Source organism: Myotis myotis, unplaced genomic scaffold (genome assembly GCF_014108235.1).
Source record: "Myotis myotis isolate mMyoMyo1 unplaced genomic scaffold, mMyoMyo1.p scaffold_m19_p_16, whole genome shotgun sequence".
NCBI classification, from domain to species: domain Eukaryota; kingdom Metazoa; phylum Chordata; class Mammalia; order Chiroptera; family Vespertilionidae; genus Myotis; species Myotis myotis.
This window is the reverse complement of record NW_023416320.1, coordinates 21,964,862-21,978,359: the sequence shown is the minus strand read 5'-3', so window position 1 is coordinate 21,978,359 and position 13,498 is coordinate 21,964,862.

The following is a 13,498-nucleotide window of genomic DNA, read 5'->3' as shown; positions in this document are numbered from 1 at the left end:
TTTAGAGGCAACATTCAAATCCTGGCTCATCTGTTGAGTGTGACCTTGGGTAATTTACTTAACTCTCAGTGACTAAGTTTCTTTGCCTGTAAAATGGGGCAATAACATCACTCATCCCATGGGGTTACATGGGTGGAAAAGTGTAAAACATTTAGAACAGGATCTGGCACATATAACTGTCTGCTTAGTACCAGCTATCACTGTAACTGCACACCAACCCTGATTTTGGTGCTGAAGAATCAACAATGGACAGGAGGTCTTATCTTCATGGAGCTTATATTCTACTATGGCCTCACATAGCCCTTATAAAAAGGATGTGCAATATAATTGCCCCATTTCACAGGAGGGAAAAGGTCAGCTAAGTGAAAGGAAGTAATTAGCCCAAGCTGTGAACTCAGTTCGCTATAGGAACAAAGCCATACTGAGTATCCAATAGGTGCTCAATACACTTGTTGATGTCTAGTTCAAGAAGGAAATTATTTTCTCTTTTCCTTCATTCTTCCCCTCCTTTTGTTTTCTCTTTTCTAAAGACACTTGGAACCTTTCTTTCAAGTTTTACAAGTATATTTTGCTTACCATTTCACATTTGAAGATTTATTTTCCTCGTGACCACTCTGCTACCTCTGCTGATGAACCAATCCTAGCCTTTAGATATATGAAATTTCATTGAAAATGAAATGTCCACAGTGATTCATCTTCACAGCAAATGGATAATGTGTACTTTGGAGTTTCAAAATAGAGATGACTCAAGAAAATCATATGTTTCCTGTTTTTTGTTAAAAAAAACTTTTCAAAGATTTGGGTGCTCCTCCACCCCTTACCATCATATTAAATATGACGACCATAATTGGGGTGCACATCCAAAGAGAACCTAAAATAGGTCATTCCTTTCCAATTTTAACATTTAGGAATATATTTATCAAAATAATAACTTCAGCTATTTCTAGCTACATTTCACATTAACTCAGAGACTCTCCAGTGTGTCAATAGACACCATCTGGGGCCTATCACCACATGGAATGTAGTGGGTGATTGGATGATCCAATAACACTCTTTGTTGCTCTCTCTCTGGACATGGGTAAATGAGGCACTAGGGTCAAGGACAAGGACTGCCTTCTTGCTAAATGGCTCTTCTGTTATGATTTTCCCAGGACCCCACCCATGTGTATTTACGTGTGCTCCTTAGTGGGTGTGGCAGAAGGGCAGGAGCCAGGCTGGTTAGGCTACAGTCCGGGAACGTGGAGGAAAACCCGCCTGTGTTTTGCATCTCTCAAATCAGTGCTTCAGTGGGAAGGCCAGCCACTTCCCTGGCAGCTGACAGACTACCTGAAAGAATACACTGGGCAAGAACTTCGCTCATTTTAGGTGAAGATGAAAGAGATGAAGTTTTCAGAAAATTCCTTGACTTAAAAGAAAAATGCTATGTATTTGCAATTGAATGTTTGTTTGAAAAGTGACTCCCTGCCCAGTGACCTTACATGTCTATCTCTGGGAACAAAAACCATATCTAAAAAAGAAAAGAAAGAAGTAAAGAAAGAAAGATGAAAGGAAGAATGACTGAATGAATGACACTAAAGACAGAGCAGGCTTTGCAGTTGCATTTCTAGGGGCCTTCTAGCTCCTCCAGGACTGGTCCACGCTCATACTAGGGACTTTGAAATGTCCTCTCGGTTCTATGCATGTCCCTCTCTGCTTCTCACCGTATGCTGTCAGGTTTTGAAAGTCACATCTTACCTCCAAGTTATACTTCCAAGTCAAGGTTCCCAAATCAGCTCTCCCTTCCATCCCAGGATCAATACCTGGCATATTCGAGCAGGTGTGTTACACTGCCATATGGCAGCTACCACACGACTCTCGGGTTCAGTTACGCTTTTCCTCTCATCCCGTGATATAAATTCTTTAAGGTGTTTGTCAGCTGCTGAAATTGCTGAGGGAAGAGCCAGGCAGTATTGTTCCTACTCTGCCTCACATGGAGAAAACGTAATCTCGTCTCTGCCTTTACCCTGCCAAGTCCCTGTAAGTATTTGGCACACTGAATATGTTTACTATCAGTTAACAACATGAACGATCCTGGATTTCCTTCTCCACCTACACTCATGCACACACAAACACACACCACATTTAAAAACACCAACAGGACACCAAGTTTCCGATTGTGAGCACTCAATTCTGTGAGAAGTGCATTGTCATTTAAGGGTGCAGAAACTTCAGGTGGCTGATTTGGAGACCATACAATCTTGCTTTGCTTCAGGAGAAATTAGACACTTCCAGAAAGAAGTGCTAGAGATTGGCAGTGAACAAGGCACTCGGGCAGTGAATCTTTTCACCAGTGACAGGCACCTTGCACTGGCCCTGATTCTGCTCTTTAGTTTTCTATTATTGTGTCTTTGATGTGTTTTCTTCTCTTATCTTTCCTTCTTCATTAGACATCCAGCAAATTTCCTCCAGGATGTTCCCCGAAAGCAGTGGTCTTTCCCTTCTCTGAACCACCATTACAGGGTGGGCAGCTGGCTGCTATGGTAATCTGATGCTCTTCTCTGGGTGTTTTTCGGACTGGATATGTTAGCCTTGAGCTGAGGGTTGGGTATTACTTGCTTTTCTCAGAATCACATTGCCCAGCATAATGATGAGAATAGTGACAGCTGCTCTATAAATGTTTACAGAATGAGTGGAATGAGTGAGTTGACATTATATTTTAAAATGGGAGGGATCAGGTTACAGATAAAGAACACAGTTATTGACACTCAGAAGATTTAAGTTCAAGTTCATGCTCTGCCTGGTATCAGCTCTGTGAATTAAGGTCAGATGGAGATCACAAGTCTTTCCCCAAGAAAAACTGGGGAAAGAATTCTTATATGAATCACATGAGTTGATGGAGTTATTGTGGTTTTTGAATTGTACATTGTGAAGAGACTTTGGTTAATATTTGAGTAATAGTTAAAACTAAGGCCTCCCTGTATTCCATTCTTCTCTTCTTCCTCATTACTCTAATGCTAACAAGGATTTTGTCTTTGGCATAAGAAAGAACCACAGGTCTACTAATAAGTGCATGATGGATTATGAGTAGATGGACCAGTGCCTGTTTTCCTTCGCTGGCTCACCATTCCTCTGTCCCTACTGAGACACACGTGTGAGGGTGCAGGTTCGGGCTATGGCTGCACACAGTGACTCTGTTAAAGAAGATTCAAAAACAAATAGGCCCTGGCCAGGCAGTTCAGTTGGATAGAGCATCATCCCAATCCTCCAAGGTTGCAGGGTCCATCCTCCATCAGGGCACATACAAGAATCAACCAATGAATGCATAAATAAGTGGAGTAACAAAATTGATGTTTCTCTCTTTCTCTGTCTTCTTACCTCTCTCTCTAAAAATCAATAAAAACAAATACATATGTATATATATACATGAATATATATATATATATATATATATATATATATACACACATACACACACACACACATAAATATATACTAGTATATACTACTAGAGGCCTAATGAATAAAAATTTGTGCAAGAGTAGGCCTTCCTTCCCCCGGCTGCTGGCACCGGCTTTCCTCCGGCACCCAGGACCCAGGAAGGAATTAGGGCATATTACAATTCAGCTGTTTGAGTCAGATATATATCAATATATGTATTACCCTTTGCACAAATGAATTAACCAGTCATACAGTTTCATAATTATACTGGGTTCTCAGTATGGTCTTGAGGCAGTCAATCATTAAACTCATGGAATAATCCCTCTTTGTGATTGCTGAAGTCATTGACGGTGCTTTCTGGTTCAGTTTCTTCACAGGGCATTTTTGAGAAGTAAGGGAGAATAGAGTAAGTGCTAAAAATAATTGCTGAACGAATAAACCCCCAATTAGCCATGGCATCAGAGGAGGCCCTCTCTTCATCACTGAAGAGGGTAGTCTCAGACATCCCTTTGCAAGAATAATGCTGGTAACCTCTAAGTTGAAATGAAAAGGGGAAGAACTCAGATAAACATCTCTACGGAATCCACATGCCTAGGATTTTTCAGTGTACATTAGGTTGTGTCAGTACTGTTATATTTTATGATGTTTGCAGCAGTGATTTTTTTAAAGTGTAGTTTTAAAAATAGAAATGCAAATACAGAGGGCAGAGAAAAAACTCTCCATTGCATCAGTATGAACATTTTTATAAGATTTTTTTTTTCTTTTGGCATTCTGATCTCTTTCAAAAAGCTCTCCTCTCTACTTATGGGGGGAAAATACACCATCTGACAGCCTGGAGGAATTATGCAATGTGCTTTGCACAACTCCCTATGGCCTCAGGTAACAATGTAAATGAACCTTATTAGACAATATTTTTTCACCGTGCATGTGAAAAAATGATTTTTAAATGAGTTTTTTCCTTTTGGATTTAGTAAAACTGCTCTCCTTGAATGAGGAGAAGTCACACGAGAAGGAATTAGGGCATATTACAATTCAGCTGTTTGAGTCAGATGTAAAAAGAGAAAAAAAAATTGGCATTTCTGAGGTGGAAAAAGCTAGGTCTTCCTTCCCAGGATTTATGAAAATAACTGCTGAAAACCCTCACGCTTTCAAAGAGAAACTTCTTTAAAAGTTGTCACTAAAAATAGGGGGATTATATGGGAAGCCAGTGTGTATGTGTGTCAAGTCAGAGCAGCATAGCAGGTGTGGGCTGGAAACTCAGGGTTTGCGATTTTCAATCTGTGGGCCCATTTAAATCTGTTGGCCGGAAGAACATTTAACCCTGGGGAGTTGAGTTACCTGTGTTTCTTACCCGTTCAATGGAGGTCTTAAAGAAGTCCAGATGAAATGAAATTTAGCCGTAGCATTTAGCTTTGAAGAAAAAACCCACTGGCTACACAAAGGAATGAGGAACATAGTGTTAAAGGACTACTGAGAGCCTGGCTCCTGCCTGTGGTGGCTCAGAACAATGGGAAGCATTCCTGAAGTGAAGGGGAGCAGTTTTTCAAGATTTGAGATCTTCATTTGTGGTCACACCTTGAGAAAGCAAGCCCCTGATCCAATATGACTGGGCAGTCTTCTTTTTTTTATATTTCTTTATTGATTTCAGAGAGGAAGGGAGAAGGAGAGAGAGATAGAAACATCAATGATGAGAGAGAATCATTGATCGGCTGCCTCCTGCACACCCCCCCACTGGGGATCGAGCCTGCAACCCAGGCATGTGCCCTTGGCCAGAATCGAACCTGGGACCCATCGGTCTGCAGGCTGATGCTCATCCACTGAGCCAAGCCGGCTAGGGCAACTGGGCAGTCTTCTTATGGGAATAACAATACGTACTTGGCCACAACAAAGACTGTAGTAACACACACTGTCCTACAATACAATGGTGCCACTGGCTGGGGGGAAGGGGGATGCAGAGCTAGATGGAGGTGGTGGTTGCACATTGTTAGTTTACCTAATGTGGCTGAATTGTTTACTTTAGCATGGTTAATTTTATGTTACGTGAATTTCACATCGATAAAAGGAAAATACATTTGTAATCAAGATAGGAGCTCGCTCACTGCAAGCAATATTGCATCACTGCTGAAAGATGTGTGTAAGGTTCTTTTAAATGATTGTGGTTAGGATATCTGCTATTTATAATTCTGTTTTTACAAAAAGAAGGCAAGAATAGTCTTCATTGGAAAAGACACATGGCTGAAATAGAAGCAACATCACCACATTTCGAAGGGGAGTTATTCTTTTGAAAACGGAGTTATTATTATTTTTTTTAATAACAAACCAATGTAATAGTTCTTTTCTGAATGATTTTAATGTGCAACAATGGGACTTAGCATTCTTGCACGGGGCTTAAAACTTGACCTTCCTTATATTGATGGCACACAGCCCTTCTGAGGTTCCTTGACTCATCCTCATTTCAGAAAGCACTCCGTTTAAGGGTAGGTGGACTCAGGAAGCATTTAGTCGGACTGAACATTGATAAAAGAGAGCTCCACCAGCTTGCCCTACATGCCAGGACATAATCACCTTGCTCTAAATTGCCCTTTTGCTAAGGGCTCCACCAGCCTTTTTCATTTTCCAGTTCCCCTCCTTCCTCAAGTTCACCTCCAAGCCCTTAAGGAAAATTGCTAATCTCCTTGGACCTCTTCCCTATTTCCCTCGCATGCTAAGGTGAAAACATTCCGGATATGAGATGTCATACCAGGTCGGGACCAGTCAAGGGCCCAATTTCTGCAAAAACATCCTTTGTTTCTCGCCTAATGAAGACGCTCACACCCAGAGTGCTCTCCGTTGTTGGGTTTCTCTCCAGGTGGAGCCCCAGACTCCCAGGTGCCAGGGTGCCAGATGATTAAGCCTTGCTTCTAGCAGGGGTTGGAAGCAGCTGCTCCTATATCAACCTCTTTTTCTCTTAGCCAGTTGCGGCAGCATCTACACCCAGCTGTGATGTGAGGTGCCCACTGGCAGCTCTCATCTCTACCGACAACCTTTCATCTCAATTCCCTATAAACTTTTCTTAATATCTGCTTGTTAAACCTGACAGAATGGCATTAGAACAAAGCTAACCTGGCTGCTGAAATGCTGGCAGCATCATCTGTCAGGCCTTTCTGCTGCTTCCTTTGATAAAGTTTTGCCCCGCTATTATTGTGGGGACCTTGTTGGATGGTTCTGAGGCCTCGGAGCAGAAAGGCATCCATGTGTTGCAGAAAGCTCAAAGGTGATGTGGTCCTGGGGCGTATCCTGAGTTGAGTCATCTATTTCTTCCTCTAAATTATTCCCAGTGAATATCAAATCAAACCTCCCCATCTGAGCTTATGTAAGTACTTTAAAAAACCTTTAGGAAGCAAACTTTTAAACTTGGTTGCCCTACTTAAACCAGAAGCAAGATTTTGGACAGTTTTATAAAATGGTTATAAGGATCAGTTGCCTTCTTGGGGTCACAGAGTACATTAGCATCAGCATGAAGAAAAAAATTAGATCTCCTTAAATAAAGAGGATAACAACCTTGCTTGTGCTCTGCTAGGACGTCTCTATCCCTCGCTGAAACCCAGCTGGTGCTTGAATGAACATGATCAGGGATTAGAGTGCTGTCTTGAAAATTGGAAGGGCAAGCTTTGCAAATGTATCTATCTTGCTGTGAAGAGCCCACCCTGTCTTCAGGCCAGTTGAGAACCGTTTCTCAGACCAGGGCATGCCCACTGCAGCTAACTTCCGCTCTCAGGTTTTCTCTTTAGGAATGACTTTCCACATGCGGTCTTCATCCAGGCCTGGTGAAGGTTGGATATGAGCCGTGGAAATTGCCCTCTAACACTTACTTAGCAAGATTGTTGCCAGAAGAGTAGGTGCTCAACCAATGCTTTTTCCCATTTGACCTAGAAGTGAAGAAGCTAAATTAGACGGGTGTGGGGGTAAGTCAAAAGTGTTCTTTCTTCAGAGGGGCATCAGAATTTAGCCTTAACCCTCTGGACCAGCTTCTGCCCCATCCACCCTCATCCCCACTATTGGCCAAGAAAAGATTACACAGTAGTATTTATAGAATCTTCATTAACATCATCCTCTCACTTTTTTTTTATGCTGAATTTTCCATACTCACTTATTTTTAAAAAATATATATTTTATTGATTTTTTACAGAGAGGAAGGGAGAGGGATAGACAGTTAGAAACATCGATGAGAGAGAAACATCCATCAGCTGCCTTCTGCACACCCCCAACTGGGGATGTGCCCACAATCAAGGTACATGCCCTTGACCGAATCGAACCTGGGACCCTTCAGTCTGCAGGCGATGCTATGCACTGAGCCAAACTGGTTAGGCCATATACTCACTTATTTTAATCTATGTAAAAACAAGTACTAGCTTTGAAATATATTTGGTGAATACTTCACCATAGAACATAACTGGTCTAGATCACAGCTAAACCTCCGTGAGTGCCGTTGGCATTACATACCTGGGAAATTGGAAAACTCAGAGCACTCTTTTTATCTCCTTAAGTGCTTCTTAAAATATAGTATCCATTTGCAAGGAAGAAAAGGACATTCTCTCAAGAACAGTGAGTCATCACTTTGGGAACAATGCTATGGTGTAATAGTAGTTAAACTCAGTTCCTATCAGCTTCAAGTTCAAGAACAAAGAAATGAGATGCCTGGCTCTTTGCTCCCCCACACCCAGACTCTCCTTCTCACAAGCTATGCCAGGAGGCTTCCCACCTCCAGACTTTTCTCCTTATACGGTGTGGTTTCTGCCATGAGGAAGTCTGCTTGGACATGGGAGACTTCAAGCACTAAATTATGTCTCCTGCTCCCTGATCACGGGCAGCAACTGTGCCAAGGTCCAAAAGAACGGGGTAGGTGTGTCCTAATAGGAGACAGTATTCCTCCTCTAATTTCTGTGAAAGCTTTTGAAGCCATTGTCTGATGGATCTAAGAAGATTGATCCTGAAGGTGTGAGCTCAGATCTGCCAGTTAGGAGCTCAGAGTTGTAATTCTCGGGTTGGCAATGACTCATGGTAGGACCTGCGGCAAACTCACTCATCTGTGCACCAACTTATTTATCTGCAAAACCGAGGGATTTTAACACACAGTTTCCTGATGGGGATATTAGAAGGTTTAGACATGAATGATAGTGGCAAATACATGTGATGGAAAGCACTCCCAAGGTTTTATCTGCTTGAAACATGTCTGAATTTTTAGTAGATTTTGTTCCCAAGTCTGGACTTTCCTCTTTGGAGGTCTTTAAATCCACAGTGAGGAAATTCCAGTTCCCTTGAAGTTTTCATCTAATCCTGCTAACTCAGCACAGATGATTTCCTTTAAGGAGTGTGTCGCATGGTGGTTTTTCAAAAGAGATCTCACCTACCACAAAGACCTCCCTGCCACCCTTGGGGACCAGATGCCATGCAGGATGGGAACCAACTTCTGTGGTGGGACCATGCTGTTTCTGAGCCCATCTTTGTCAAAGCCTCCTCGTGGTCTTGGCAGAGCTATTGCGTCAACCAAGAAGTATCATAAAGACATTCTCCTTTGTTGATGGCCTTCTTCCATGTCTGATGAAACAGCCCTTTTGGGGATAAAAACAGTCACAATGAAAAACGATGTGTCAATAACTGGAAATTAAATGAGTGTGTTCGTATTAATTTGTTACATTCTCCATGTGCTCTTCTGAAGAAGTGGTGTTTATATTCAGAGGCAGCTGCAGGCTTGTAGTAGGGTAAAGGAAGAAAGGACCCAAGAGAAATGGATCCAGCGGCCCCACAGGGCTTCTCACTCAGCTGGGTCCTCCTGCACTTGGCTCACTTACTTTTCTCCTTGGAAAGGAGTGCAATTCCTAAGTGTTTCTTTCTCTGGGTGGACTGGTCTCTGCTCTCTGCTTCCCATATTTCAGGTCTCTTGAGGCCTGAAGCATATTTCTGTCTCATCTGCTTAGCTGTGCTGTTAAATCTCTGCCACCATGCCTGTCTCTTCAGCTCACCAGATTTCACACTCATTTGCCAGTGGCTGTGAAAGGAAATGACAGCAGAATTTCTCATGGACTTGGCTCCCATCCAGCATTGAAAACTTACTGAGTTGATGTCTCCCAGAGCCCCTTCTTTCACTCAGGTGTCCCCATTTCATTGGGCTCAGCAGATTTCCTACATCTGCGCTGTATAACATTGTAAAGAGTTCAGTCGGGAGACTCGCTTTCTCCCTATGCTTTCCCAATCCATGTGGAAGCCAAGGAGCCGCCCCATAGGTCTGAGACTGAAAAAGTGCAGATTTTATCAGTCCTGCTTTTAGCAGTGCCCTGCGGAATTAGGCACCTCCTGTTCAATGTTCCCTCTACTGCTTTTAAGGTGTGAACAGATGAGCAGGACCCATGAGCTGACAACCTCGCTGTGTGAGCACCAGAGATGATGAGCAGAGCTCTGTTAGTGGAAGAAAACAATGGAATGCAGGCATTCTGTTCTCACTCATTTACTTATTCTTTCTTTCACTGAGCGCCTCCTGTGCTTTGCACCAGTCTTGCCATGGAGATATAATAGACGATGTTTGTTGCATGTGTCTTGCAGAGCAGGCCCTGTGCTAAATGTGAGTCTTCCACGACACTGAGGGACACTGGGGTTATCTCCACTTTAATAAGAGGAAATTGACACTGAGAGGTATTAAGTAATGTCACGCAGCCAGCAAGTGACGGATCCTGGATTTTCATGCAGATAATCTCACTCAAAATCTTGAGTTCTTAACAGCTATACTACATGGCTTGAATGCTGGACTCTACTACACATTGTGGGAGATAGCAGAACAAATATAACATAATTTTATGTTGACCAGGAACTAACGATAATAGAGGGAGCACTGCTATTTACACGTTGTGAACTTGGATATGCTACTTCTGTGCCTCAATTTCCTCATCATGAAAATGGGTGTGATAAAATTTCCTATGTCTTAGGGCTCATTTGAGGATTAAATATATTAAGATATATAAAATAGGGCAATGTCTTGATTAACTCATTCTTTTTATTGTTAGTTATATTAATATTCACTATGAATAAATAACAATATTCATTGTGTAACTACTGTATGCCAGATACTATGTTAATCACTTAGGGATCAGTAGTGAACAGGAGATACAGTCTGTGTCCCCTTTTATTTTTCCATTGGAGTAGAGGTAGCCCAAAGAATAACTGTCACAGTAAGGAAATGAGAGCCCTGTCAGACAATACTCACTCCTAATTGAAACAGAGGAATAAATATTGAGATCACCCATAACTCCACCCTAACAGCCCCCCAAACAAAGAAATATTTTGGAGATTGACTTGAAGGGGAGGAGGAAGAAAAAGTGCTGTAGGGAAGGTGTCTGGAAGCAGCTAACAGGAGGGAAACAGATGAACAGCAGGCAGATCAAGAGCTCCATAGGCCACCACATCTCCCCCATTTCTCCAGTGGGTGACCCCAGAGATGTGCTCCGGATAGGTTTGCCTGTCCTCTGTGCTTGGAAATAAAGCAAGGTGGAAGTCATTGGGATATTCCTAGAAACCCTTTAATATTCCCTATTAATCAACTCTACTGACCAAAGGGCTGACATCAATTTCTCTGGCTGTTCAACACAGAAAATATGTATGTGAACAAGGGGGCAACCTATGCAGGAGGAGGTAGAGGTCTGCGTATTTATTTAATGAGTGCCAGGAACATGTTGTGAACAGGGATACCAGTGCAAGAGGGGACAGTCTTTATTCTCAGGCCACCTGAATCCTTTCCTTCTCCACCTTGTTTACACCAAAGATGTACCTATTTCACTCCTTGGCCTTACAGAGAATATTGCCATGGGCATTACCCAGTCCCTTCCATCTCCCCAAAATGCAATTATTTGAAGACGGAGATTTATGTAACTGCTTTGATTCAGAAAGAAGAAACAGGAGAGAGGAGTGGGACTTGAAAACTCCTTTGAACATTTATAAAGTGATTTTTCTTTGTTTTGCTGGTGGTAAGAATCCTGGAGTATGACCATGTTGACCAGGAATGATGAGATGACCACTTATTCTTGTTACATACCCACAGTGACATGTCCCTTCAGCTTCTGCAAAGAGCACCTGGAGACCCAGGGCCACCTGAGTCCAAGGCAGCACTGACATCACCAGCATGTTCTGCCTCTTCCCCCTAAATGCCTATTCACCCTGACAATGGGCTTTCTTTTAAGTTTGCAAAATACTAGGGTATATCCCCTTTTTTCATTTGAGTACCGTTTTGCACCTCCCTTAGCTTTCATTGTTTAAAACTGGTCATTCTTGGACGTGATATTCTTAAACCAGGGAAGAATGAGGAAATTCTACTGTCTTGGTGAAATTACTTCATTTAGGAATAATTGGTATTCACAGAAGAGATGCACATTTTCATCCACCTAGTAATGAACAAATTAACAAGACACCTACTGAGTTGTGTTAACAAAATTACCAAATGTAAAAGGAACTAATTACTATCCACTTCATCTAGACAAACTCAAACCTGCATTCATAATGGGCTTTTTGGCTGATGATGTAGACTGTGGAGAAAGGAAATGAACAGGTGCCTGGTGCTCAAAAATGCTGTTATTGGTGATTGTTTTGGGAGTGATGCCTATTTCTAGAGAAGGCCGAGATTGCTTCTAGAAGCCTTTCTTCCTTGCTGGTGAATATGTTTGCAGTATTTCCTTTTGGAGATAACTGATTGTTATCCATGAAATAGCAACCAAAGCATACAGAGACGAATTTTAGAAATAGTAATTTTTGTGAAGAGATGTAGGCAGCAAACTGCCTCTGTGATATGGGGTCACAAGGGACTTCTGGCCCAGTGCCTAAAAGGATTTAGTTTTGGGGAAGATTTCTGATAAAAATGAAAGTAGGGTTCTTGTACGTAATACTGAAATTTGGGTGTTTACTCACATTGAATACTTCTTTTCCTAAAGATGTTTGAAATAGGCTGGTGGCAGTTTTTCAGGCTAGACAATGGTTTGGCTTCACCTTCATGAATTAAATCTAATTTCAGTGAAACTTATTTTTCTTAGAATTTATAATAGAGCTCCAAAGGAATTTAAAGTAATTTTTAGACTATTTAGTTTCAACTAAATATCTCAGCAAGTCAAATGGAAAGTAAAAGAATAAAATAGGTAATTATACAAGTTAAGATGAGGTAGAAGAATAAAAGAGGGCTTTAGTCACTTCATGCATTCATTCATCCATTTACCCATTTAACAAGTATTACTGATTGGTTAATAGGTGACAATAATACTAAATGTTGGGGATAAAACAAGAAACAAGGCAAGTGAAAAGAATATGACAGTCAAAAAAGAAACAAGGAAGAGAAAAAAGATGATTTCAGAGAATGGTAAATTGTATGAGTAAAGGAAACAGGTATGTGGTAGAGAACAGGTGGGGATAGAACAATAGCATGTGTGAGGTGGTCAAAGAAGGGTCGAAGATGTGTTCCTCCAGTTCATCCAGCGTTTGCTAGTCTAGATTACATATGGGAACCAGTTTGAAGAGCCAGTTCCCAAAGTCTTTACCAACTGTAGATTTTTAAATTAGATTTTCTGCCACCTTTCATGTTTTCATCACGCAGCTACATGTACTGAGGTGCTGATTGTCCGTGTTGATTTCTGCATTGTCTAGTAAATTTCCTGCCACCGGTGTGAGGGGTGGGTGCTCTTCATTTGTTTCTAGGAAGCACCGAGGTAATTTTATAGAGGGATTCCCTCTTTTGCTGATGGCAGCATGCTGTGTGGATAAGACAAAGTTACCTGAGCAGTTAGCTCAGGGTAAGTGCAGGTGGAGACAGACTCTGGAGTTCTAGCAAGGAATCTTTCCATTGGAATTCCCACCATCACAACACACACTTAGCATAGGACTATGGTGGCGCTGGAGGCTTGGATGAAGCCATATGCACTGAGAGTTAGGGCTCAATAAATGTCAACTGGGTGCATTAGTAAATGATTGATTGAATGAATAAATGGAAAAAAAAAAACCTATAGCTTTGGAAATGGTCTCAGACATTAGGAGGGAGGGAGGTGGAATCAAGATGTGCTGATGAAAGAAGCCA